This window comes from Lutra lutra, chromosome 2 (genome assembly GCF_902655055.1).
Source record: "Lutra lutra chromosome 2, mLutLut1.2, whole genome shotgun sequence".
Classification (NCBI taxonomy): Eukaryota; Metazoa; Chordata; class Mammalia; order Carnivora; family Mustelidae; genus Lutra; species Lutra lutra.
Window position 1 is genome coordinate 28,184,542 of NC_062279.1, and position 25,889 is coordinate 28,210,430.

The 25,889-nt window shown below is 40.4% G+C and overlaps 1 protein-coding gene across 3 annotated transcripts in view; it reads left to right on the forward strand.

Moving 5' to 3' along the window:
• Positions 1 to 25,889, forward strand: part of FAT1 (FAT atypical cadherin 1) — a 126,582-nt gene that overhangs the window by 17,705 nt on the left and 82,988 nt on the right. The window lies entirely within an intron of this gene.

Consider the following 25,889-nt stretch of genomic DNA (forward strand, 5'->3'; position numbering starts at 1 on the left):
ACTTCCATGATGTGGGCTGCTATCCTTAGGAGGTCCTCCAGGTTTTTTTGAGGATCAGAAGCAGGGCAGGGCCGTGTTGCATGGAGGGAACTTGGCTCTTTTCAGGGTGATCTTGACAAGTTAGTTATCTTACTGAGACGGACGTCTTCTCTGAGATGGGCTCACTCAAAATGGCTGCAAGATGAGTGGGCGATAAAGTGAAATAACGTGTGAAGTCTGCCCAGCATATGTTAGAGAGTCTGTTCGTGTCTTAGAGATGGTAGGAATGCTTTGTTACGGGACTCTTCCACCTGGAGTAAGAGCCTAAAACCAGAATATCCAAGACAGCCAGTTTAGGCTAGAGTGTGTATTGTTTGGTACTTTGTGCAGATCTCTAATGTAGCTGCTTTTCACAGACACTAGAGTTATGGGTCTGTCTCCCTGATGGAGAGGGCTTGCCGTAGCAGAGTGCACAGATGGGGTGGCTTAAACCACAGACACTGGTGTTGTCACAGTTCGGGAGGCTAGAAGTCGGAGTTGGAGGTGTGGACATGGTTTTCTTGGAGTCTTTTCTCCTTGGCTTGTCTTCTCCCTCTGTCTTCACATTGTCTTCCCTGTGTGTGTCTGGGTCCTGATCTCATATAAGGACACCAGTCCTGTTGGATTAGGGACCACCCTGATGACCTCATTTTATTTCTCTCTTTTAAGTTCTTATCTCTAAATCACGTTCTGAGGTACTGGGAATTGGGACTTGAATGCATGAATTTTGGGGGACACAATCAGCCCCGTACCACCTTCCAGGAGAGGCTTTTAGCGCCTGTGTTTTCTGTCCTTAGCCCTAGCAAGAAGTACCAGGCATGTAGAAACTGCTCATTAAGTGTTAAACTGACATATGAGTAAATTAATGATTATTTTGGCTTTGAACGTCCTGCCCTCTGAGAATGATAGTGGAAATAGAAGGAAACTTGGTAGTAATCACAATGCTAGGTGAACTGCCCTAGATGGAGGTCAGTTTATTAATCTCCTTGATGTTTCCTTTGTGAACATATCCGTTCTAAAAAAGATGCTTTTCTTAATACATTGAAAATTTAAGTTTATATTCAGCAATACCACAAGTAAATTCTTTTCTTAACACCCACCCCAACAACCATGTGTACATCTAATATGTATAAAGTACAAGAACCATGTAATTATCCTAGAAATCAGTTATTTTGGAGGCTATTATATTTTAATGTACTTTTGTTTATTAAAGGGATTCTTTTTCTAATGAGTTATATACCACTCACCTGTGTTAGATGTATCTATGGATTATATGCCACTCATCTAAAATACCAGATTTTTATTTATTTTTCATTTTTTACTTATTCTTCTAGTTTCTAGAGATTTACTTTTTCTTTTTGGGGTTTTTTTTTTTTTTTTACTTTTTAATTTCAGTGTAATGTATACAATACCACATTTTTATTTTTTTTTACATTATACTGCCATTTATAATCTTTAATCAAATTTCATGAGATTGTCAGCTGTATGATGGGGCATGATTAGCTTTCTATAAACCACTTTGCTTTTATGTACAAATTAGTTTCCATGGCCTAAAAAATAAAACTGTATACTAGGCAAAGAATTTTATTAGCATTGTTTCAAACATTATTCCCAGCTTCTTCAGCATAATTAGCCGCAAAGAATGAATTGTGTCTAAGCAAAAATTGAAAAGAGGTGCAGTGTCCACGGGGCTTGGACTTTGGGGCTCTAGATTTTATTGGACCCCAGAACCACATTTTAAAAAGGAGTGCTCATACATGATAGCCTTTGTCAGTAACTTCTTCAGGTTCTGTCTTCTTTAGAAGTTGACTCCTTTCACTTTGCTTTGTTCTTAACTGGTACATGATCTGGAATGTCCCCGTTACCCTGGTCTCCAGCAGTAAGTGGGGCTTTGCCATCTGCAGGTTGTGTGGGCAGAGCGGCAGCCCGTCTTGGACTGGTCAGACCATCTGCACCTAGTTGCTTTGAGATGCCGGGTAGTGTTTCTGTCTTGGCTATGTCTCAGTGTGGTCACTGCGAGTGTTTTCTGCGGGGTAGGCCTGCATGGCAGCAGTGGCCAGCCGCATCCCTGCTCCTTGGTTTCTGAGCACAGTCACTCCTTTCATACTGGAAATTGTGTTTCCCTCTAACTTCTTCAAGCAAAATGGAAGTCTTTTTTTTTTATCATCTGCTGTAGCTGTTTTGTGAACTACCTTTTTTTGACGAGCATGTCTTCTCCCACCGATTTGCATTTGTGTTCACTGTTTGGCCAGCTTCTCCTGGTTCACCATCATGTCTCTCATCTTGTTGGAGCAGAGGTGGGACTGCAGGGGCAGGGTCGGGGGGATGACATAGGGACAGGGGAGTAGGGTTGGTGCTCAGCGTGAGTCTCCAGTGGCCCAGCTGAGATGAGGTGCTCACCCCTGGGGACAGAAGATGGCTGCTAGAGCCAGATTTTTAAATAATAGTTTAACTGACTGCTGTTGGTTATGCTGTTTTCTTTTAGTCACTCACCTAAAGAGAAATTTATATATATATATATATATATATAGTCATACTATCCGGTATTAATTTGAATTTTCAGGTACGTGCACGATATCCAAAATTTAAAGAACTGCAGCTGAAACAAAGACTGTTTGTGAATTTCCTAAAGACCATTATTCCTACCTTTTTTTTTCCCTTTTTTCCTTTTCGCTCTTGAAAGCCTAAAAAGAATTGGTACAAGTTAAAGTTGAGACAGAAAATAGAACCATAGTCTTACTTTACATTACCTGATGACTTAAATTATGTGAGCACTGCCTTTTGGGTTTTTCTTTCAAGGGGAAAGAGTATTTTTATTGTTGCTTTTTATGTGTGTATGTATTATTTTTTAAAGAGATCGAGAGCACATATGAACAGGGGCGAGGGAGAGAGAACCTCAAGCGGGTTCCATGCTCAGCACAGAGCCTGGTGTGGGGCTCCCCAAGCTGGAGTCAAGAGTTAGCCACTTAACCCACTGAGCTACCCAGGCACCACTTTTGTTGCTTTCTAAAGACTCATTTAGAAATGAGTATTTTTTTGCCTATAAATTTAAGAGATTGGGATATTCTTACTACCAGGAAAAAAGGGGAAACAGCCAACCAAACAGGTCCATGTTCTGAAATCTATAGTAGTTTTCAGAGCTGAATGGCGGTGTCAGAGCTTCCTGGTGGTACTTAGAGGGGGATGAGGGGAGGAAGTGAGACTGGGCAGTGGGGTTGGTGAGTATGTAAGAAACCGTTGTGTATCTCTATAAATACTGAGATTTGAAGGTGCAAAGTTGGAAATTCTTGGTCATCTGCTGTGTAGTCTTTGACTTTACAGAAAAATGTACTTAATAACACAGTAGATTAATGTTTATCTGTTTTTCTGTAATTGAATCAAAATTATTGAGTAGTATTTACACATTGGCCTGTTACACATTGTAAGATGTGTTTTTGGCAATAGAATTATCAGCCCAAGTTATTTTAGAGACTCTTGGCAAGACAGTTGGTGTCGTGGTACAGAATTCTTTCAGGAAAAGTCAATATGTTTGGTGCAGTAGAAATAGTAAAATTAGGTATGTTCTTTTTGGGGGGTTTGTCTAACGAATTCCTAGTGCAGGTCAAAGTGTGGAGAGGTACCCGTCAGATGAAGAAAAGTAGAAGTTCAGGAACACAGGCGGGGGGCCCATAGGACATGAAGTCAGCATGAGTTGAAGATGGCCTGGCTCAGGTCAGCTTTAATAGCAGCTTTCTAGAACTTCAGATGCTGTTTATTGCCTGTTTCTTTCATGCTGTTACTTTGTTTTCTAGTGTAACATGTTGTACTGGGCTAATTGCCAAGGAAGGGCCTGTGTAGGACCATGAACTTGCCCACTTAACTGTTTGCTTTTTGCCTTTGACTTAACTTTAAACAATAGTGTTGGTTGAGTAATATAAGTAAGTTTTCTGGGTATTGTACCTATTTCAGCATTGTCAAATAGGTGTATCATTTGCATTCTTTTCATAGAACAGAGAATATAATCAGCAATCTGAATTTAGTTCTTACTATTTTTATGGTCCTGTTCTTTAAAAAAAAAAAAAAAAAACTACTTAAATTTGAAACATCCCCTGAAAAGTAGTTTTTTAGTTTTTTTTTAAACTAGAAATTCTATGAACAACCTAAAATATGTAGGCAAATGTTACAGTCCTGTTAGCTCTGCATTTTGTACATATTTTGCTAATTGGCTTTGCAAGGAGGTAAATGGAATCCCTGCGTGGGGGTGATTGTCATTTGACTCCTCTGATAATCTCTCACTGTGTCACATGCTTTCCCTGGAGTGGCCTCTGGATGTTGGTGAACTGTCCTGACAAATCTGTGCCCACATGATGGCTCGTCTGTTTTGGGTTTGGAGGTTCGGTGAAAAACGATTTGGGAAATAGGTCTTGTTAGAGAGCCAGTCTCCAGGGCTCTTATTAAAATCACCCCCTCCCTTTTGTCTCCTGAAAAATCTACAGGGCTGGTCATAAAGCAGATTTAACAAATGTTAGTGGAAGATCTCTGAAGCATGTGTAATTTCACATTTAGATTTTTATTTGTCCGACTTTTTGCTTCCCAGCATTCACCCCCATTTTCAGTTCACGTATGTGCCCAGTTGCTTTGTTGTCAGCTTTAGAGTTGAGCAGAACAGAATCTGGAGGATCCCTCTTGCAGATTTCGGGAATGAATTCAGCTTAGTGTTCCTGGCCGATAGGTACACATCAAGTTAATTATTACTTGAGCATCAGTAAAAAGGTGCAGCTTCTTGTTAGCCTTTAACCTAAGGTAATGTCTAGAAACATGCTTGGCCAGAAGATTTCTTTTTTTTTTAATTGTTGGTAATTGGGGTCTAGTCCCCTGATGTATGTATTGTAATGAGATGCCTTAAGTATGTTTTCATTGGTCTAGAGTATTTTGGTACAGTTTTTGGCTGTTAGTATAATGCATCCCAGTAAGAGGGTTGCCCTTTTCCACTTATACTTCTCTACTTATTTGGGGAGACCATGTTTTTCATTAAGATAAGAGCAGTTTTCTAAACTTAGAAATTTCTAAACTTACTAATGCCGTGTTGCTCTTAGAATCCCAGTTGTGGTTTCAGAATTGAAATTTACATTTTGGTGAAAAGACTTGGGAAGAATTAATGTGGAAGTACAGCTGTTACAACAAGATAAATCACCATTCATGAAGTATGGGAGGGAAAATAGGCACAAGAGTCCATGGTTGCATTCACACCACGAGGGAGTGTTACTGCTCGGTTCCTGGATTACCCATCTGGGGACTGGCTCCTGGCTCTTCTTGGTTAGGGGATACAGAATGAACAGATTTGTATAGTGGGACCAGAAGGGAATTTCAATCCAGGCTAACTTTTTTTTTTTTTTTTTAAGATTTATTTATTTTTTTTGACAGAGAGATCACAAATAGGCAGAGAGGCAGGCAGAGAGAGAGAGAGAGGGAGAAGCAGGCCCCCCCACTGAGCAGAGAGCCCGATGCGGGGGCCCTGTCCCACGACCCTGAGATCATGACCTGAGCCCAAGGCAGAGGCTCAACCCAGTGAGCCACCCAGGCACCCCTCAATCCAGGCTAACCTTATTGTTGACCTCAGTGAGAGGGCAGATGTTTCCGGGGCTTCTTTCTGATCTGGCCGAAGTCTGAATATTTTAATTATCTTAATTACTCCAGTTAAAACAAAACAAAACAAAACACTTTCCCAACTTAAAGTAGGGTATCATGCATACAGCCGAGGACCTAGGTTTTTTTCCTAGGGCCTGCTGGCATGACAGGGCATAGAATGCAAAGAATGATATTAATGACCTCAAGTGTTGGGACCAAAAAGTCTTTAAGAGTGGCTAACAGCTGGGCGGTCCTGAGGAGTGTGGTGTCTGTGGAGGGACCTATTCCTGCTGCTGGAGCTGTGTCTAGAGTGTCTGGCAGCACGGACTGGAACAGGGACTGGGGGGAGGCCGCGTGAGGGAGTCCACAGATTTGTCGCTGCAGGGGCTTTGGTGTGGGCATCTCCTATCTCCTATGCAGTGGCTCCTGTCTTATTCTTTTTGTTCTCTTCCTCAAGAAGTTGAACAGAAAAGGAACCGACTTCTTAGCCACAGTGAGATTGAAAATCAGGGGTTGGCAGAAATTATGTGATGATAATGTGCTGTTGCTGGGTTTAGGAATAACAGTCTGTGCGGGTGTGTGTGTGTGTGTGTGTGTCCGTCCGTCCATCCAGGGAGGGAGGGCATGTCATTTCTGTCAGGGGTAGGTTAGGAGTAACAGTCTGCGCGGGTGTGTGTGTGTGTGTGTCTCCCCGTCCATCCAGGGAGGGAGGGCATGTCATTTCTGTCAGGGATAGGTTAGGAGTAACAGTCTGCGCGGGTGTGTGTGTGTGTGTGTGTGTCCCCGTCCGTCCAGGGAGGGAGGGCATGTCATTTCTGTCAGGGGTAGGTTCCTCCTCTGAAGCTGGAGGATGTTAAGGTGAAAATAGAATCTAATTGTGTGTGTGTGTCTGTCTGTCTGTCTGAGTCCAGGCAGGGAGGGCATGTCATTTCTGTCAGGGGCAGGTTCCTCCTCTGAAGCTGGAGTATGTTAAGGTGAAAATAGAATCTAATTAGGAATCCTAAAGAAGTTCATTTTGTTTTAAGAGAAAACAGGAACCACTTCTCTTTAGTTATTTGTATGATACTGAGCAAGTTGGTGCTTGAGGTCCTGATTGAGTACTGGTTGGGGGAGGAGTTGGGTTGTAAATCTCTCGGGGCTGAGATACAGGTGGTATTCTGCAGAATGGGGGGGGGGGGGAGCTCTGCATTGCCTTTATATAATCCTAAAGGATGTGTATGGGCCAGATCCAGGATGGAGTAGAAACAACTGAAAATATGCTCTGTGCTTTCGGTGATGATGATGATAAGGATGAAGGGCGTCCTAGAATAAACCACAGACACTGTCACCACCGGCGGCTGTTCCAAGCACTCTGTGTGTTTCCATTAATTCAGTTGTCACAACTACCAGATAGATAGCTATCCCGGTGTTATTGGTGAGGGGACATTCACAGAGAAGCGAAGTCGCTTGCTTAGGACCACTTGGGTACTAAGTGGCAGAACCAGCTGGCCCGCCAACCCTACACTTCACTGCCTCTCACCCTTTACAGAGTGATCTGAAGATGCCCTCAGGAAGCCCATTTGAAAACCACTAGTTGAAGATTTATTTATGAGAGCACAGTGGGAGGGGCATAGGAGAGGCAGGGAGCCTGATGTGGTGCTCGATCCCAGGACCCTGAGATCATGACCTGAGCTGAAGGCAGACACTTAATGGTGAGCCACCCGATTGCCCCCAAAAACTAGTGGGGTGGGATTCTGGGCTGAACTGGGTTGAGTGGAGCTGGCTGGAAACCTGAATCCTAGATTTGAGACTTGGTCTTGAAGGAGTATTGACTCTAACAGTCTTCTTCCACCATTTCTTCTCAAGGTAATGTATTGGTATTTAGCATTGAAGTGAACAGGATTTTAGAAATATGTAGGGTGGCATTTAAGCAATTTAAGATTATTCCAGTGAAGTGGTTAGTAGTGGGGGACTCGTGCTGAGTACAGACAGTGAGTTTTCCCTAGTGAAGACGGACTGGTTTGTAATTGTGAAGGTCCAGTCATCTCATAAATAAAAATGCTGCTGGTGTGAACTGTACAGGATGTTAATTGGAACTTTTTCTCATTGAAACAATGTTTTAAGATTTTTTTTTTATTTTATTTTTTTTTTATTTGACAGAGAGATCACAAGCAGGCAGAGAGGCAGGCAGAGAGAGAGGAGGAGGAGGAAGCAGGCTCCCCGAGAGAGCAGAGAGCCCGATGCGGGGCTCGATCCCAGGACTCCGAGATCATGACCTGAGCCGAAGGCAGCGGCTTAACCCACTGAGCCACCCAGGCACCCCTGAAACAATGTTTTAGATGGTTGTTAGGGTCCTGGCTAACCTTTAAAACTAATTTTAACCCACAGAATGAATAGCTGACGTTAACTTAACAGTCCCCCATTTCTCCACTGAATCACGGTCCTGATAGTCCTTGTTCTCTAGCCTTGTCCTCATTGCAGGTCTGGCCATCTGGTTTGTGCCAGTGAACTTGTTCTCCTTCTCAGCCCTCTTGGCAAGGGACAATTTTTATGTTCCAAGACTTGCTGAAGACTTGAGTGCTCATAACTTGATGAGTGGCCTCTGTGTGTAGACATCTAATGCTCGGCTAATATCTGGCCTGTTTTTTTTTGTTTTTGTTTTTGTTTTTGTTTTTCCTCCTATTGCATACCTTGCCCAATTATGAAAATTAAGTGGATCTTAAAACATTTTAGTGCTTTGTCCCTTGTTGGATTTTGGTTTTTAACCATTGAGTTCCTGTTGTTTTGATTTTGTGGGTTGTTTTTTTTTTTTAAGATTTTAAAAAATTTTTTATTTGTCAGAGAGCATAAGCAGGCAGAGTGGCAGGCAGAGGCAGAGAGAGAAGCAGGCTCCCTGCTGGACAGGGAGCCTGATGTGGGAGCCCAATGCAGGACTTGATCTCAGGACCCTGGGATCATGACCTGAGCCAAAGGCAGCGGCTTAACTGACCGAGCCACCCAGGTGTCCCAGTTTGTGGGTTATTTTCATTCGTAAGGCTGGATTTGTCAGGATTTTATTATCTGTTTGCTTGTATGTTGTACATTGTTGTTTTGCAATTACCTTCATGGCACTTTTTTTAAAAAGTCAAGCAATGTTGGTTATAAATAGTGTATCCTGCCCAAGACAGCATGCTGTGGAGCACAGTCTTTCATATCTTTGTTCCCGGGAATAAATGGGCTTGGAAAGCTTCCTCTTCACAGGCACATGCCTGTACTTGCTGAATTGGCAGGTCCCCGGTGTAACGGCAGTGACAGGAGGTCCAGGGAACTCTTCACACGTGCACACTGCACTGCTGCCCAGTGAAGTTGCCTTGCAGGTGACACGGTGGCCGCTCCGGAAAAACTGAGGAGGGTGTGGAACCTGCTGCATGGCGGGGCCTCTGCATGGCTGAGTGAGCTGACCTGTCTGAAGAGATTTGTCAGGATTGTCATCTTTTTAGTTTCAGCCTCAATGATTTTTTTTTCTTCTTTTTGAAAAAAGTTACCTAGCGGTTTCCGTAGTTTCTTAAGAATTATTTCTCATTTGTGGTTATTTAACCCATATTATCTTTTGATTGCTGATGAACTTTTTCTTTTTTTAAAGATTTATTTGAGAGAGAGAGAGAGCTTGAGAGGGAAGAGGGTCAAAGGGAGAAGCAGACTTCCCACTGAGTAGGGGGCCTGATGTGGTACTCAATCCCAGGACTCCAGGATCATGACCTGAGCCAAAGGCAGTGGCTTACCCGACTGAGCCACCCAGGTGCCCGAGCTTTTTCTGCCATCATCTGTATATAATGATAGGTCACATTAATTGGATGCTTGTTGTGAACCAGCACTGTTTTCAAGTTCTTTTACTAAGTTATCTCCCTAGATTGTCCCAATAATTTGTGAGTAAAATTAGACGGTAATATGCTGTGTTCATGTAGGGCCTGTATGAAATTCTAAAGATACGATGAGTGATGGGGATGATGGTACGTACTGACCTCGTGCCATTGAATTGTGCAGTCTTTGTGTGTGTGTGTGTGTGAAAAGTGGTATAATAAAGATTGATGTGGTTTGAAGTGGGCTTTGAGGGTATTGTGGTAATACAGACCTGATTCTTGAAACAAGGGCCTTCTGTCTCTCATCAGATCTTTTTTAAAACCGTTTGGTGTCTCCCTTACATAAAGCCCAAAGTTTTTAGTGAGGCTGACATGCCTCCCTCTGCCACTAGTCCGTTTTCTCTCCTTGGCTCCCATCCATCCCCTGTGCTTCAGCCAGATGGAGCCAGGCCCTCCCCGCCCTGCTCTGCCCCATTGTGTCCTGTCTCCCTGCCTTTGGGTGATACATTGACCACTAGATGGGCTCTTATTAACCCTGACTGCATAATAAATATCTCCTGACAAGCCTTCTCCTTCTTAGGGAGCTCATTTTTCTTCTTTTTTTGTATGTCTTTTTAAAAAATATATATTACTATAAGTATCACTCTTGTTTGAATATGTATTTGTCCTTTTTCCCCTAAATTGTGAGCTTCTTGTGTGTGTGGATGCTAAATCTTTAACCACTGGACTCACAAAAGAGGCACCCAGTAAACATCGGTTAGGTCGGCCTCTCAAGCCATTGTTGCCTTTCTTGGAACAGGTAGTCTGCTTTGTTCCAGGAGCACTTTCTGTATGTTCTTCTGTCACATGTCAGGGTGGTGTTTATCTCTTTCTTGTCTGTCTCCCAGAACTCAAGGACAGAGTAGTCTTGTCTCCTTTTCTAGCCTCTCCTAAGCACAGTGGCCGACAGGGCCAAGTGTAGCCCTTGTTTGCATAACAAACAAACCGATTGTACCATATTAATGATGGTACTCATAAGGTTGAGGGAAACCTTTCCTTTACCTCATGCCATGTCTAGACTTCCAGGCACTGGTTCTTAATAGTTTTGACATCATAGAAACCTCTGAAAATCTGTGGAAAACTGTATGTTCTATCTTCAGAGACTGCAATTAGGTTGTCGTAGCGGGAGGCTCGTGAAGAGCTGAATCTTCATGTCCCGGGATTTCTGGGTTTATCTCTCTCTGTTCTGGGAGTTCCAGGGCTGCCAGTCCTCATGAGTTCTCTTGAAGGAGAATCAGATAGCAAGGAGAATGGTGGTGGTGGTGGTGATGGTGGTGGTGATGGAGGTGCTGATGGTGGAGGTGATGATGGTGATGATGGTGGTGATGGTGGTGGTGATGGTAATGGTAATGACGACAGTGACTGTCGTAGTGACATGCATTTGAAAAAGGCTCAACAGCTGCACCTATTTGTATATACTTCATGGCTTTTAGTCTAACATGTGCGTATTCCACAGTGGGTGTCATTGCTGTTTTATAAATAAGGTAAAGCCAGTGTACGGTAGATGAGTAGCAGCCACTTTCCTGTATACTTGGTGTGTGCTTGAGATGATTCAGAACACTCTGTCGCCTCCAAGTGATGCGGTGGCCTGTAGTTCTTTACAAACCTGTGTCATCAGCCTGGGCTCCTGTGTAAGTGACAAGACAATTATAGTAAAATAATTGCAGTACACACAATACACAATATATCTTCTTTTTTTTTTTAACAATACATTTATTTTTAAGTGAAGCAGCCCTCTAGGCCAGGATCTGATCTCTTGTGTTGGCAGTTTACCATGGAAACCTCTGCTGCTCTGCTAGCATGCTTTTATTTATTAAGGTAGAATAATCTGTCAGACTTCTTTTTTTTTTTTTTTAAGATTTTATTTATTTATTTGACAGACAGAGATCACAAGTAGGCAGAGAAGCAGGCAGAGAGAGGAGGATGCGGGCTCCCTGCTGAGCAGAGAGCCTGATGCGGGGCTCGATCCCAGGACCCTGAGATCATGACCTGAGCCGAAGGCAGAGGCTTTAACCCACTGAGCCACCCAGGTGTCCCATCTGTCAGACTTCTAATCATAACGTTAACTTTCTTCTCAGACTGGATTTTATTTAAATGGGCTTAAAAAATCAGAGAATTTGGGAATTAATAAACCATTTTAGTTTTGTGTCAAGAGTCCCTTATTCCGTACAAAAGAAAAAAATGAAAGATAATGCCTGTTGTTAACAGGTGCTCTTCTTATAATGAAAAGGAGGTTTTCTCCTATTGTAAAAGGAGCAGTGAACAACTTTATAGTGACAGATGGAATAAATGTATATGTGGCAAAATGTTCTGATCTGCGAATTATACTCCTATCCCTTCAAGTCAGTATGTTTTTTGACCCATGGAGATGAGTCTTTGTAAACGGTTATTCTGGAATCTTTCAGGAAGTTATGTTTTCTTTTTCGTAAGTTGAAGACATTTGGTTAGTTGAAAGCAAGAACAGCTCTTTGGAAAATGACTTTAAAGTTGGATTAACTTTAAAGTGTTTTAAAGCAGTCCCACTGTAAATTCTTAGTTAAAAGTTCCTCTGAAATTCATTTGCTTTTAATTCTTAATATTTTTACTTGCACCTTTACTCTTTTTTTTCTTTTAAAGATTTATCTATTTATTTATTTGACAGACAGAGATCACAAGTAGGCAGAAAGAGAGTGAAGCAGGCTCCCTGCTGAGCAGAGAACCTGATGCGGGACTCGATCCCAGGACCCTGAGATCATGACCTGAGCCGAAGGAAGCGGCTTAACCCACTGAGCCACGCAGGCACCCTGCACATTTACTCTTAAAGCTGTTTGACATCAGGCAGTCCCAGACATCTTTCTTTGTCTTCTGACAGTGCTAGGCACAAAGCTGGTATTTAGTAAATACTTACTCAGTGATGTTCATCTTTTGATAAACCCAGGAAAAATTTGTCACATAATGTTGTTCTTTTGATCTTTTGCTCAGCTGAAGGTGTTTACATTTTTAATGGAAAAAAGATGAATTTTCTGTGTAATACTGAGTTAATTTGTTGGGTGAAGCATCAGAATAGAACTCAGTTTCTTTTAAAGGCTTGATCTAAATACTTTTTTTTTTCTTTTTCAGAAGTATCTTTTTTTGATAGTGTGTGAGCCTCATATAGAAGATGAAAGCTGATTGATTAGGAAAGCATGAACATGAATAATACCCATGTTTGGTTTTAATTAGCTTAGTGCTGTTGATTTTTAAAATAAGTCAAACTAAGGATCATCACATCTACAGAATATAAAGTTTTATAAATTAAGGCTCATAATTTTTTCAGTGGTGTTTTACATGTAGTGTATGTCAAGAGTGATTTTAGCATATTAAAAATCTGCTTTGGTCATTTTCTTCCACAATCTAAGCCTTATGAGCATAGGTAGGGACTTTGTTTTGTTTTGCTCTAGATTGCTGGTGCCTGGATTCCTGGCACGTGTGTGGGAGGCCCCCAGCTAGCACTTGACGAATGGGTCCAATTTGAACGTGAGTTCGATTATTCCAGAATATTAAAAGGAAACCCATAAGTAACTATTACTGGGAAAGACGTTTTAAATTTGTTCTCTACTCCCAATTAGAATTTCCTTTCTGTATCCAGTGGAAGTGTCGTACGTGCCTGAGGACTCCTGTTCTTTCAGTGCGGTTAAAACTGCTCTTCCCTTTCAAATGCCCTCTCGTTCTGTACCTCTGAAGTAGCTAAAAACAAGAAAATTACAACAACATCCATAACACTTCAGTAGCAGTGCAGTTTCCTTTTGTTTATATTTCATTCTGTGAGGAAACAATATGTCAGATTGAGTACCAAAGCCTAGAGTTAGAAATCTTAAAATCTGTGATGTTTCAGGTGCATAATAGTGGGTGAGGCCTTGCTGTTTTCTTAGGCTGTGGAGTGGGCTATTGCCTCTAGCATCCCCTGGAATGGAAAATACTACTTCCTTTTTTTTTTTTTTTTTTTTTTTTTTTTTTAAGATTTTATTTATCCACTTAGAGCACTCACAGGTGCTCTGGTGGGAGCATGCAGGGAGGGGAAGGGAGGGTCCCTTGCTGATAAGCTTGTTGTCGTCTGCATAAGGTGATTCAGCAGTAAAGGAAATACAAGAAGCAGACTCCTGGCTGAGCAGAGAGCCCGAGGTGGGACTCAGTCCCAGAACCCTGGGATCATGACCTGAGCCAAAGGCAGCTGCCCAACCACCTGAGTCACCCAGTCGTCCCTACTTCTAAGTATAATAGATGAATATCCATTTACATTATACATTATATGGCAAAATTTTCAACTTTTGAAAGACTCTCAGATTAGTAGGATCTATTTTTGTTATTATCACTATTGGTGAATTTCCTAAAGCTTCAAAGAAGTAATTACCTCTAGAGATTCAGAGTCTTTGAAACTGTCCATTTCCTGGATTAAATTGAGCGGTATAAATGTAACCTTTTAAAAAGCTATTTGTGTTTATTTTAAGTCTTTTGTTGTTTCTGATGATGGGGTGCTATTTACAGATAAGCAGACCCTTCTTTTAAAGCCTAGTTGAATTAAGGGAAATCCAGTGATGAGGCTGTTTGAAGGAGAATAAAGTATGCGAAAACAAAGAATATTTTTCTCACATAAAGGAATGCATCTGAACAGCAAATTTTTAAAAAATCTTCTGCTTGGCCTTCGTCTGCCTTCGTTACCCTGGTCTCTAATTCTGTGACCCTTTCATCCATGTGAATAGACAGCAGTAGCTTCTTAGGTTAATTCTGTTTTTCTAATTTATAAAGAATTCCTTGGATGACTAAAGGAAGGTCTGAACCTTTGTGGAAGTTCTCTCTGCATATTTGGGTAGAGATCTGTTTGAGGAGGCACATTGGACACCTGAGAACAGGTGAGAATTACACAAATGGGGAGATGATGGCTAGGTTCAAGATTAGATGAGGGAGATTAGAAAACGTGGTGGGTCAAGTGCAGAGATGTCCAAAGCTCAGTTGTAACTTTTACTCTATATGGGCTGATAATAAGCACCGTGGAGGAAATTATAGAGAGAATTGTATTATTTAGCCTCTTTTGGGAAATAAACTGCCCTAAAATGTAGCAGCTTTAAACAGCCACCATTTATTTGGGTTACAGTTCATTTGGTTGGCAATTTGGGCTGGACCCGCGCTGGGTTTGTCCTTTGCTAGTTTCAGCTGTATTTGTTCCCATAAGGTCTCTTGCTGATAAACTTGGTGGCTTGGCTTCTGGGAGTTGGCTGGATGTTGGCTGTAGGCAGGGGCTCCTGGGGACTGTGTCTGTCATTGTTCAGCTGCCTAGCCTGGATGTCAGGCTTCCAAGAGCTGGACAAGAGAAGTAGCTAGATCTCATGGCCTAGGTTCAGAACTCCTACATACTCCTTTCCCCCATCCTGTCGTCTGCATGAGGTGATTCAGCAGGTAAGAAAATAGGCTGCCCGTCTTGACGGGAGGAGTTGCAAAGTTTGGGGTTCATTTTTTAGTCTACTGTAGAGATACTTTATCTGATTTTTTTTCCCCTTTGATGAGGACGATCCTTTTGGATATAAAATGTGCACAATAATATAAAGGCTTTTGAAAATGGGGAAAATATCTGTGGTATCTTAAAAAATTTACACCTTACTCAGCTATATATTCAGATTCTTAATGCTGTTAAAACATTTACTAGTATTAAAGTACTTTTTCAAGTTATTTTTAATACGTTTCTACTTAAGCTAGACCTTTAAGAGATACCAGGAGGATTGCATGAGGTCTGGCGATATCTAGATAGTAGCCCTCTCTTCCTTCTCTATCTCAGTTTCTATCACAAAAAGTTCTTAAGTTTCTTGCCCCTGGGAGGATCCCAGTTCTTGAACTGCATTTTAATGCGGAAGGAAGAGGTGGGTTAAGGAGTAGAGGCAGCAGGGAGTTCTCCACCATGGCTTTCTGCTTCCGGATCCTATTTTTGCTCATTAGTACCACCTTTCTTGCTAATTAATTTGTCACAAATTATTTCACTCATTTATTGCTTTTTCTTAGAAGAGGAAAGATGTGGGGGAAATGGCATGAGAAGGAGGTGGAAGATTTGGGGAACGTGAAGGTGAAGATAGAAACAGGAATAGAGGGGAGAACACCAGTGTTGCTTTGGTGTCTTTGGGCTTCATACACATCCCTGTTGTCTGCTGAGTTTCAGCTTCAATGACAATGTATTAAAAATAAAGATGCATTTTGTAGTGCTGCTTACTGTTATGTGAAATTTGGCTTGTATGAGATTTGTTAGGGGACATATTTGCAACAGAATAAATAGGAAATAAGGCTCTGTGATGAGTTGAAATAGAAATCACAGGATTTGAAACAGAAATTCCTAATTATACTGATGCACTAAATATTCTAATGTTTCTGTCTGGGAATTTTGGAAGAGTTAATGTCTTTGAACACATTGACTTGTATGTGGAAAAGGAAACTTGTATCTTTCACAGGGTTCATTTAGAGAAGATATAAGGAAACCCCAGTTAGTATTTTTTTTTTTTACCTCAAAGACATTAGAAAAGCAAGTAAAAATCACTGTTAAAGATGAGAAAAACAAGCGACCTCAGTAAAGCCTAAGTGTTTGCCGTTGTTTACTGCTTAAGAGAGTTCAGTGATCATTATTGAAATGGTCAAGTTTCTAATAAACTCTCTCATGAGGGGTTGCCTGGGTGGCTCAGTCAGTTAAGTGACCAGCTCTTGGTTTCTGCTCAGGTCATGATGTCAGGATCCTGACTGAGCTCTGCCTGGGGCTTAGGAGTCTGCTTAAAGATTCTCTCCCTCCCTGCTGTGTGCGCATGCTCTCCCAAATAAATCTTAAAAAAGTAAAATTCTTTCATGGGATGAAATAGAGATTCTATAACAGAAATATAGGTTTCATGAGAAACCTAATCTAGAGGTGCTGACCTAAAATTTGATACTTTAATAAATAGTGAATCTTGAATATAGACTACAGAAGACCAGTGATCTTAGAGAGTGACAGTCATAAATTCTGTTTTGGAATTAGAGATGATCCTAAATTATAGGTACCTAAACTGTACAACCTGTATACATGAAAAACAATAAAACACTTCCTGTCCCAGAATGTACCATAAAAACGTTTATTGGAAGTATTCCATTGTTTAGATTCTGTTAGTTAGATACGAGTATCCATGTGAAAACGTGAGCTGATTTTCAGTTTATATTAGCACAATTGTATAAATTCTGCCAGTGTTTACTTTTGCTTTTTATTTTTCAAATCTCCAAAGGAGTTGTGCTAACAGGTTAAAGCAGCACTGCTCAGTAATACCGTCCCCATATGTAATTTTAAATATTGTAGTCGCCACTCTAAAGAGGAAACAGATGAGGTTAATTTTATTAATAAATTTTATATAATCCAGCAGATGGAAGAGGGTCATTTCAATCTGAAATCAACATAGAAAAGTACTAATGAGATCTTTTACATTCTTGTATTCACGTGACATCTTTAAATCAGCGTGTATCATGCATTTAGGAACACCTCTCAATTTGGACTAGCCCCATTTCCAGTGTCCATTACCACAGCAGAGGTTTAGAGATCTGTGTAGAATTCAGCCACTTTAAAGAGTATTTGTGGATGAAAAGCGAGGTTCAGTCACCTGGGTGAGGTGGTGGCCCCCTTGGTCTGTCCCTTCTGGCAAGACTGGCTGGCGTGCCCTTGCGAGATGGGGAGGTGGAAAGGGTTAAGTGATTTTGCATGTTGCGTTCAGTGCTGGTGGGAGGCAGATACCCTCTTCTAATGGCATTCACTGAGGATGTTAGAAACGCATTATGCTGGTGTTGCAGAAAATTTCTTTGTCAAAGATGCTGATGATCCTGGCATGGCATTTAAAATATTACAGTAAAGCAATTCTTGTGATGTTAAACTAGTGTCAGAGGCAGATGGAAACTCATTTTGCAATCATTTGACTCGGGCTCTCTCTTGCTTTGTGTTAATGGATGTCAGAAAACAACCTAACAGTTAATTTCAAATTAAAATTTTGTTTTCAATTTAAAAATTGTCCAGTGATAGGTTTTATAAAATTCTGAGTGAATCAGGTGCCTTTTTTGTTTTCCAGGATATACATCTGTTATTTAATTTGCCCATTCATATTGCTTTTTTTGCAGGCATATTTGGGGTTGGTGGAAAATCTAATTTGATTTGACCTATGAGATATAAATCTTTTTCTGAAAGTATCATGTCTCAAGATAAATTTGCAGTTATTTTCCAAAAGAATTGATTAGATGCAGTCTGCCATTTCCAAGTGAAAGCAGCCTTCAGTCATTAACAAATAAGTTCTTGTGGGTTTACAGAATTGTTAACCTGTATAAGAAATTCAAAGCCCTTATTTTTTATACTTCTCTTTGGAAATATGGGCAGTCAAGAGAAGTCCCTCTTACATAAACTTTTTCTTTGTGTTGTTTTGATGTTGTCCTTTTCTGAGTTAAAAAGTCATATTTTTAGATTTTGGAATTTTCTGTGTAAATTTTGGGACGTGCACACCGAGATGACTTTTGCAATCATATTTATTCTAGTCATGACCATTTTTATTGGCATTTTAATGGACACAGACTCTTAAAATCTACTGTGTTCTCTCACTCCTGCCCTTGGAGATCACAGATCTACCTGTTTCCATTTGGGCTTCCACAGTTTCACATCAAAAGTTGTGAATGAAGCTTAAGTAAATATGTTTATTTTGTGCTGCTGGCCAGAAGTCTGCTGAAACGCCTGGAGGTTATTTCTTTTTTTTCTTTTCTTCTTCCTTTTTTTTCCCCCCTTAAACCCCTGTCGGGTGAACCATCACTGTGACAGGTAAATAGCATTCCTCTGTAAAGCCTGAACTCTTTCCCGTCCCTGTTCGTTTCTTCAGAACTGTTGAATGTAGGGATTGTCTTGCTGGGACCCCATTGATTAGGTCACAGCCTGGTCTTCGGAAAACAGAGATGCCCTGGGGCCGCCTCACTGCAGGGGTTTTGCTAAAGCCCGTGTGAAAGGGCCCCGTGGGGGTCGCAACTATTACCTTGTGAACAGGAATCCTTTCGGGCAGCAGAGCACCGTATTAAGGACCTATTAACTTCCTCAGGCTTCTCCTGGAATTGAAAAGCACTTGGGAGCGAAGGAATAATAAAAGGAAATTGTTGCCAAAGCCACTGACAGCGTGCCCTGCCCTGTCTCTGTGGGAGCATCCCTTCCGCTGCAGCTTTATTTCCTGCTGGGGAGTCTGTTAGCTTTAGAAGTCCCATTAAAGGTCATGGAAGGGGAGTTTGAAAATGATTATATAATGTTGACTTTTTTTCTTTGAAGAGTTGATTTTCTGTTCAGGAATTTGGGCAAAATGGGCAGAGACCTAACCCACATTCTAAAATGAGCTTTATTTTCCAATAAAACAATATATCACCACTGTAGAAGTCTGGGAAAATGTAGACTATTATATAAAGAAGGAAGAAACTTCTTAAAATTCTACTGTCCAGAGCACCCTAGAAGTTTTGTTAAATTGTGTGTACTGTACACACACACACACACACACACCCCTCTACATCTCCAGATACTAGATTTAAAAAAAAAAAAAGTAAGTACATGGTGCACATATAATGTTGACATCCTTTTAACATATCCACAGCTTTTTAGGATTCTTAAGTATTCTTACGGAACGTGATTCTTGATTATATGGAATGTCATCAGAGAGAGAAAAACTTTATTATCTAGAATAACACCCGATTTAGAACATTTAAATTGTTTCCTTGTTGGTGTGTTTCTGTTTTGCCCTCACATAAATTTCAGGAAGCAGAATTACCGGGTCAGAGAAAATAAAAATTTAAAAAAGCTTTTTCTGATACAAAACAAACTGCTGCATTTTTATCCAGAAACAAAAGTCCCATTAGCAGTTTGAGAATATTCATCCCTCTGCATTCTTGCTGACACTAACTGTTTAGATTTAAGATTAAGAAACCAGAAAGGGGCCAGTGTTTTTGGTGAAAAAACTTGCTTCGTTCAGGGAACTGTCATAATTGAAATGGTGGTTGTTAGTTATGTGTCTGGTTGTGTGTTTGAAAATTCTTATTTTTTATAAACCAGCTTTTTGAGACTATATTCTGATTTGCCTAGCTTTTTTTTGATTTTTGTCCCCAGTGACCTCGTAAGGCTTCTTTCTTTTTTTTTTTTTTTTTTAAAGATTTTATTTATTTATTTGACAGACAGAGATCACAGGCAGGCAGAGAGGCAGGCAGAGAGAGAGAGAGGAGGAAGCAGGCTCCCCGCTGAGCAGAGAGCCCGATGAGGGGCTCCATCCCAGGACTCTGGGATCATGACCTGAGCCGAAGGCAGAGGCTTTAACCCACTGAGCCACCCAGGCGCCCCCGTAAGGCTTATTTCTTTAACTTGTCTTTTTTTTTTTAAAAAAAAAATAGGTGTCTCCTGTGTGCCAGAGAAAGGTCCTTTGGGGAAGACCTGTAAAAATGGAGGCTTTTTATTTCACTCGGTTAGCTACTGTTCATAAAAGCCTCTGTTTAGTATGAATTTCTAATTTGAGCTGCTGTGAGGGTTTCCAAATAATAAATGGGATTAAAAATGAGGTAAAGAGGTACACATGTCCAGTTATAAAATTAGTCCTGGAGATGAAAAGCACAGCATAAGGAATATAGTCAAGTGATACTGTAACAATGTTGAATGGTGACAGTGACTGCACTTAGTGTGGTAAGCAGAGAAATGGTCAAGTCACTATTGTACATGTGAAACTAAAATATAATGAGCGTGTCAACTAGAGTAAAGTAATTAAAAAAAAGTAATTTTTACTGTTACAACCAAGAATACAATTTATTCTCTTTTTCTTCCCTAAGTGGTCCTTGTGAATTGATATGACCCAAGTTCCATAGCTAATATATGTACTCAGCAGCACAGTGATTGAATTGAGACAAATTATCTTATTCATGGGATGATTTCAGAACAAATTATCAAAGATCTTTTATCGGGCAGTAAGCGGTTCTTGACAGCTATTAAGGGAAGGACCCAGGAAAGAGTATGAAGCAGGTAGAACACACAGGTTTCTATTCAAAACGTAATTGGGCCAATAACAGCTTTAAAAAAAAAAAAAAAAAAAAAAAAAAGCTTTGATGATTTAGGCAATGAATCTAAGAGTTAAATATTAAAATTATAATATAGGCCCAGATATTATGAGGTTAATACATTGATTTCAATATACTGAGGTAATTTTATTGAGCCCTTGGGAAAAAAGAATCCTCATTGAGAAATCCAGTAATATTTTATTTTTGTTTGCTTCATATTGCATACTTACAATTGCAGTAACTTACAAAAACTGATATTTTAGAGTCCAGTTTACTGGTAAAATGATGAAGATGGGAGGAGGTATGGAGACAAAAAAATCTCTACATGGTTTCTTCCAAATTTGGGTAGGGAAGAAGATTCACAAATAATTATGGTACACAAACTTTCTGCCTTACTTGCCTTGGGGGACTCATTCTAAAGGCGCCGTACTGAATGGATGCATCTTTAATCATCTGGAAGTAAGAAATCCATTATTTTTCTAAACCAGACAGTGGTTGTCTGTTTTAATGGAACAGTTGGTTGATTACAGCTCTTTAGGGCTTTTTTTCCCCAATGCTTCCAGTGCTTACTTCCTGTACATATTTGAATTCAAGCTTTAGGGATTGTTAAAAGTGAGTCAGAGTCAAAGAATTTAGAGTAGGGATTTGATTAATTTTGGTTTTTTGTGACATTACAATTAGACTGTTTAACTAAGGGAAATAGATTTCCTTATAGCAGCAGATTCCTCCAGCCTGGTTGCTTAGAAATGGACCCCTGTCTACAAATACATACAGTGAACTTGGATGTGTTGATGGTGCAGCCTACCTACCAGACAGAACAGGGTCTGCCATTGTGTTCTTTTTTAGGAGAGAGCGCCATGCTTCTTACCTAAGTTGGAGGGAGTAAAGTAGTTTCTTGCAGAAGTTAACAAAGTTTTCCCTGATTTTTAAAGTAACCAAATGTAGGTTGGCTTTATGGAAATCAGAGATCTGTGTTAATTACAGAATCCCATATATAGAAAGCATTATTCAGGTTGGAAATGACTGGCTAACTCCTTCAGGAAGTTAAAAGAACCTCTGAGATGTATTCAAAGGCAAAGTTAACTGAAGTTAAAAACATTTTTTTTTTTTAAATATATAGTCCTTACCTGAGGAATAACTAGACGCTCTCAAGCAACCCCAGATCTCTGTTTGTTGGTTGTCAATCTGTGATTTTAAGAACATCTCAATGAAGAGTTTTCAATTGAAGTAAAATTCTAGGTCTTCATATAATCTATTTTCTAACTAAAACATAGGGAAGTTTGGCTTTCCTATTAGTTTTCTCATCGTCGTGGTCATTTAACGCTCTCTGATTGCCATCCCACGCGCCATCAACTATTTGAAATTTTATTTAAGGACAGACAGAAATGCTTCATTACAGCTTATTCATTCATGAAATGTAAGACTTGTTCTTGCTGTCCCTGTGAAAAGTGCTTCATGTGAATGCCCGTGCCTTTTTGGAATGCTTTGTTTCATCTAAGGGTGATGCCCTAGGAAAGCCCTTCAGGACTGAAAGAAAGGTGAGGTAAATCACAGGCCAGATGAGAAGGGTGCATGCTTCTTGGTTCCTTCTCAGTCATTTTGGTTTTGAGACTTTGGCTGTCTATATTTTTTTCCCAAGGGATTAGGACACTGGTTGATTTTTCTTCTTTTTAGATACAGTGTTTTATGCACAGATGGGGCTTTGCTTACTGAATTCCTGAAATTCATGACTTGATTTTTAGAATAAAGAAAGTTGCCAAAAACAATAAGAGATTAACATTTTCAGTTAGTCCAACTGAACACAGAATGGTAAATGAAAACCCACACCTCTTATATTTACTATGTTACACTATCTGGAGGGTTACCCTGTAAGTTTAGATTTGCTACATTTTTGTTTTGTTACCGTATTTAAATTATGTATCCGAAAGTGTCACCTGCTGCAGTTAATACTGGTGGGGTGAAGGGATTAATAGTGGTGGGGTAAAGGGACCTGTGTTATTTATTTATTTTTCCCCTTGCTAACCCCAAACTGATGATTAACGTACAGTCATTGACTTGTGAAAAGAAATATTGATTGCTCTGGAAAATACATGGTAATTATTTAAAGTTTCCTAAGAAGTTTCGTAGTTATTTCATCCTGTTGGAAAGAGGCCAAGTGTCAGTTCTACGTTCTGTGCGTTGGAATGTTCAGGTATGGAGGGCAGGCACATTTTTCTCGGGACAAAGCACAGTTAACAGTAGTCAGTGAGTCTTGTATGAGCATCAGCAGAAAATTTGCAAAAACACTCTGGCCTTTCTATAGACTCATTCCGTGTCCAGCACAAAGCACTGAAAACGCTGTGTGGTGGAACCTCCCATCTGGGGTGGGGAGAGTGTAATTGGAGAGGGGGTTCAGTCCAGCTCGCAGACTTTAAAAAAAAAAAAAAAGTAATTAAAAACATCTTTTAAAAATACTTTTTTTTTTTTTAAAGGAGATGATCTAGTTTATTATTGTCAAATTCCCATGGTTCTAATGACCTGAGTGGAGTAGATAAGGCTCTACGGAATGAAGAATTTCTTATAGATTTAATGCATTCATTTTTTTTTCCTTAAGGATTTTATTTGAAAGCAAGAAAAAAACATGCACAAGAAAGGCCACAGGTGCAGAGGGTGGGGGGAGGTTGGAAGGGGCAGAGGGAGAAGCAGACTCTAGGCTGAACAGGAAGCAGCCCTACACAGGGCTCAACTCTAGGATCATGACCTATTAGCTGACTGAGCCTCCCGGGCACTCTTAGATTTAATACATTTTTAAATAAAAATAAACATGATTAATTTTAGCTTATTTTCTTAAGTAGGTAAGTATATATCAGTATTTTACTAAACTATTAATTTGCTTATTCAATTATTTGCTTAAGTGAATTACGGAATGCGTGTGTGTTAGCTTAGTGGAATTAATTAAATAGTCATTTTACTGTGCTGTAACTCTTGAAAACAACAGGAAAATACAGTTTTATTAAATTCTATATGCAATATTTTGTTAAGTTGTATTTAGATTATATTAAAATTTTTTTCAGTGAAGATTTTGGGTGTTACTGCGGGAATATGACCATCTTCAGAGGGACTCTGATTGCTAGCAGGATTAATAACTCTAAAGGGTGAGCAGAGAGAATGAGGAACCAGGTAACAAGCCCTCATGATCTTTCGTGGATCTGTGATCTTGTTAGGGAGAAGAACCAGTTTATTGGACTCTCCTAGAAGCCTGGCAGGAGGTTGTGGGGATGGAGAACAGGAGAGGGAGGACCGTCTTTGTGGCCCGAGAGTCTGTGTGCCAGCACTCTCAGATCCTGCTTGGCTCCCCAAAGGATGAGGACTTTCGGGAAGTCACCAGTGGCCTTTGCAAGTGAAGCTTTGGGAGAATTTCACAGAAGCAAGATTTCAGACAGTGAAAAAAGGCCTTGATGAATTCCTTCGTTCATTCACTTGTTGACAACCATTTCTTTATTTATGTTTATTTTTTATTGTTTTGCCAGTGACCATTTAGCGACTGCCTTCCATACACTGGCGTGTGGGTGCTGGGGTTTCTGCACCATACAAGGTACACACATAATCGTGTGGACTCCGTGGGGCAGGCTTTCTAGAGAAAGGAGACCGCTGATTAAATACATGCGGAAGAAGATGCAGACACACACATTCAGCTTAGAAGTGCCATGGAGAACATTAAACAGGGCAGCATGATGGTGGTTTTCTGTAGGCTGCTGATGAGACCTTCTTTGAACCGGTCTTTTCCGAGAAGGACTTCTAAGGAGGCAGTGTAAGCTGGGACTTGAATGACAGAGTGGAGAGTCTCCGGAGAGCCAGCCTTTTAGGGCAATTTTTGATCCTAGGAAGAGCAGCCCCCAAAATATGAACAGGCCTGTGTGGCTAGAAGCTGAGATGAGGTAGGTGAGAAAGGCAAGAGCCCAGTCATGCGGAGGCCCGTGGTCTGCAGCTGAAGGTGAATGTCGGGGGGGTGGGGGGGTGTCCAGGGCAGTCAGTCCCAGGGAAGGAAGTAGCCCTGCCTTACAGGGGAGGGGTACCAGCAGCTTGTCTCCCTCCAATTTTGTGGTAGATGCTGCTCTTCCCCACCCCCCACCGCTGATGTCTTACTGTCCTGCAAGCCCTCTTGCTCATTTTATTTCCCAGTCCAGGCTTTACACTTGGCTCCTTGAGGACCCCTGTGATAGCAGGTAATCATTCTAGTAACAAGCAGAAAGCAAGGAAAAGTCTTTCTTTTTCTTTCCACGCCTGTCAGTTCTGATGGTTTGCCAAACCAATTTTCCCCTTTGGTAATAGACTTTTTTTTTTCCTTTTGGATAAAAACCCTTGGATGAGAGTGCTGTTTTTAACTATGTATAAAGGAAATCATTAAAAGCCAGTTCTTTTCTCTCAGAAGCATATTTTTTTTATTTTAAAAAAAAAGTCTTTGAACATATAGGTTATAAAACACTTCGAGTTAGAAACACTTAAGACTTTTTGAGAGAAATCTTGGGAAGTATATGATTCATATTCTTGTACCTGAGTGGGGTCTTGGGTTTTTCTTCCCAGGTCTTAGTTAAGGGGGCACTCAGATGTGTCTCATCTCCATGTGATGCTAATAATTTCCCACATATGGTCACTAAGGGTTAACTGTATATAGATAAAAGGTTTATGCTTCAAATAAAATTATTTTAGTGATCACAGTACATTCTAGCAGTGACTTCTGTTGAACTTGGTTAGTTTTAACTCATAAATCTGTAACGACCACTGGAACCTTCCTGAAATTTGATTAGAATTTGATGAAAATAAGTGGGGAAGGAGATAGTATATGGGGCAAAGACAGGCATGTACTTTCTTTGCTCCAGACATTTCTAATTTGATTTTTCCTGGTTTTGACTATCATGCCATATTTGAAATTGGGACTTAATAGCGTCTCATAAAAGTCATTCTGTACTTTACTGGGGCTTAGGGGAGAGTTAATAACAGATCTCAAAAACTGCTTCAGGAAATGCATTAATGCATGGTGTTCACACATAACGTATTTTTTATGCCATCAGTGGAAATTATTTATGTCTGTTGGAAGTGTTGCCACAGTGGTCTAAATTTCTTTGGTTCTGCAGGATTCAGTTCAGAACACTTAGGAGTATTTTGGTCACCTGGTTCTTAAGTGATTCTCATAGTTCTGTTCCAGATACTACTTTGTCATAATGTAGTTTCTGTTAGCCAGTTTACTCCCTGGACTGATAGTAGCATCCTTGTAGGACAGAGGTAGAGGTTAGGAATTACACTTCTGATAAGAGTGGTCTTCAATCTTGACTTTGTTTGAGTTTCTCAAGCATCACAATAGGTTACTAGTAC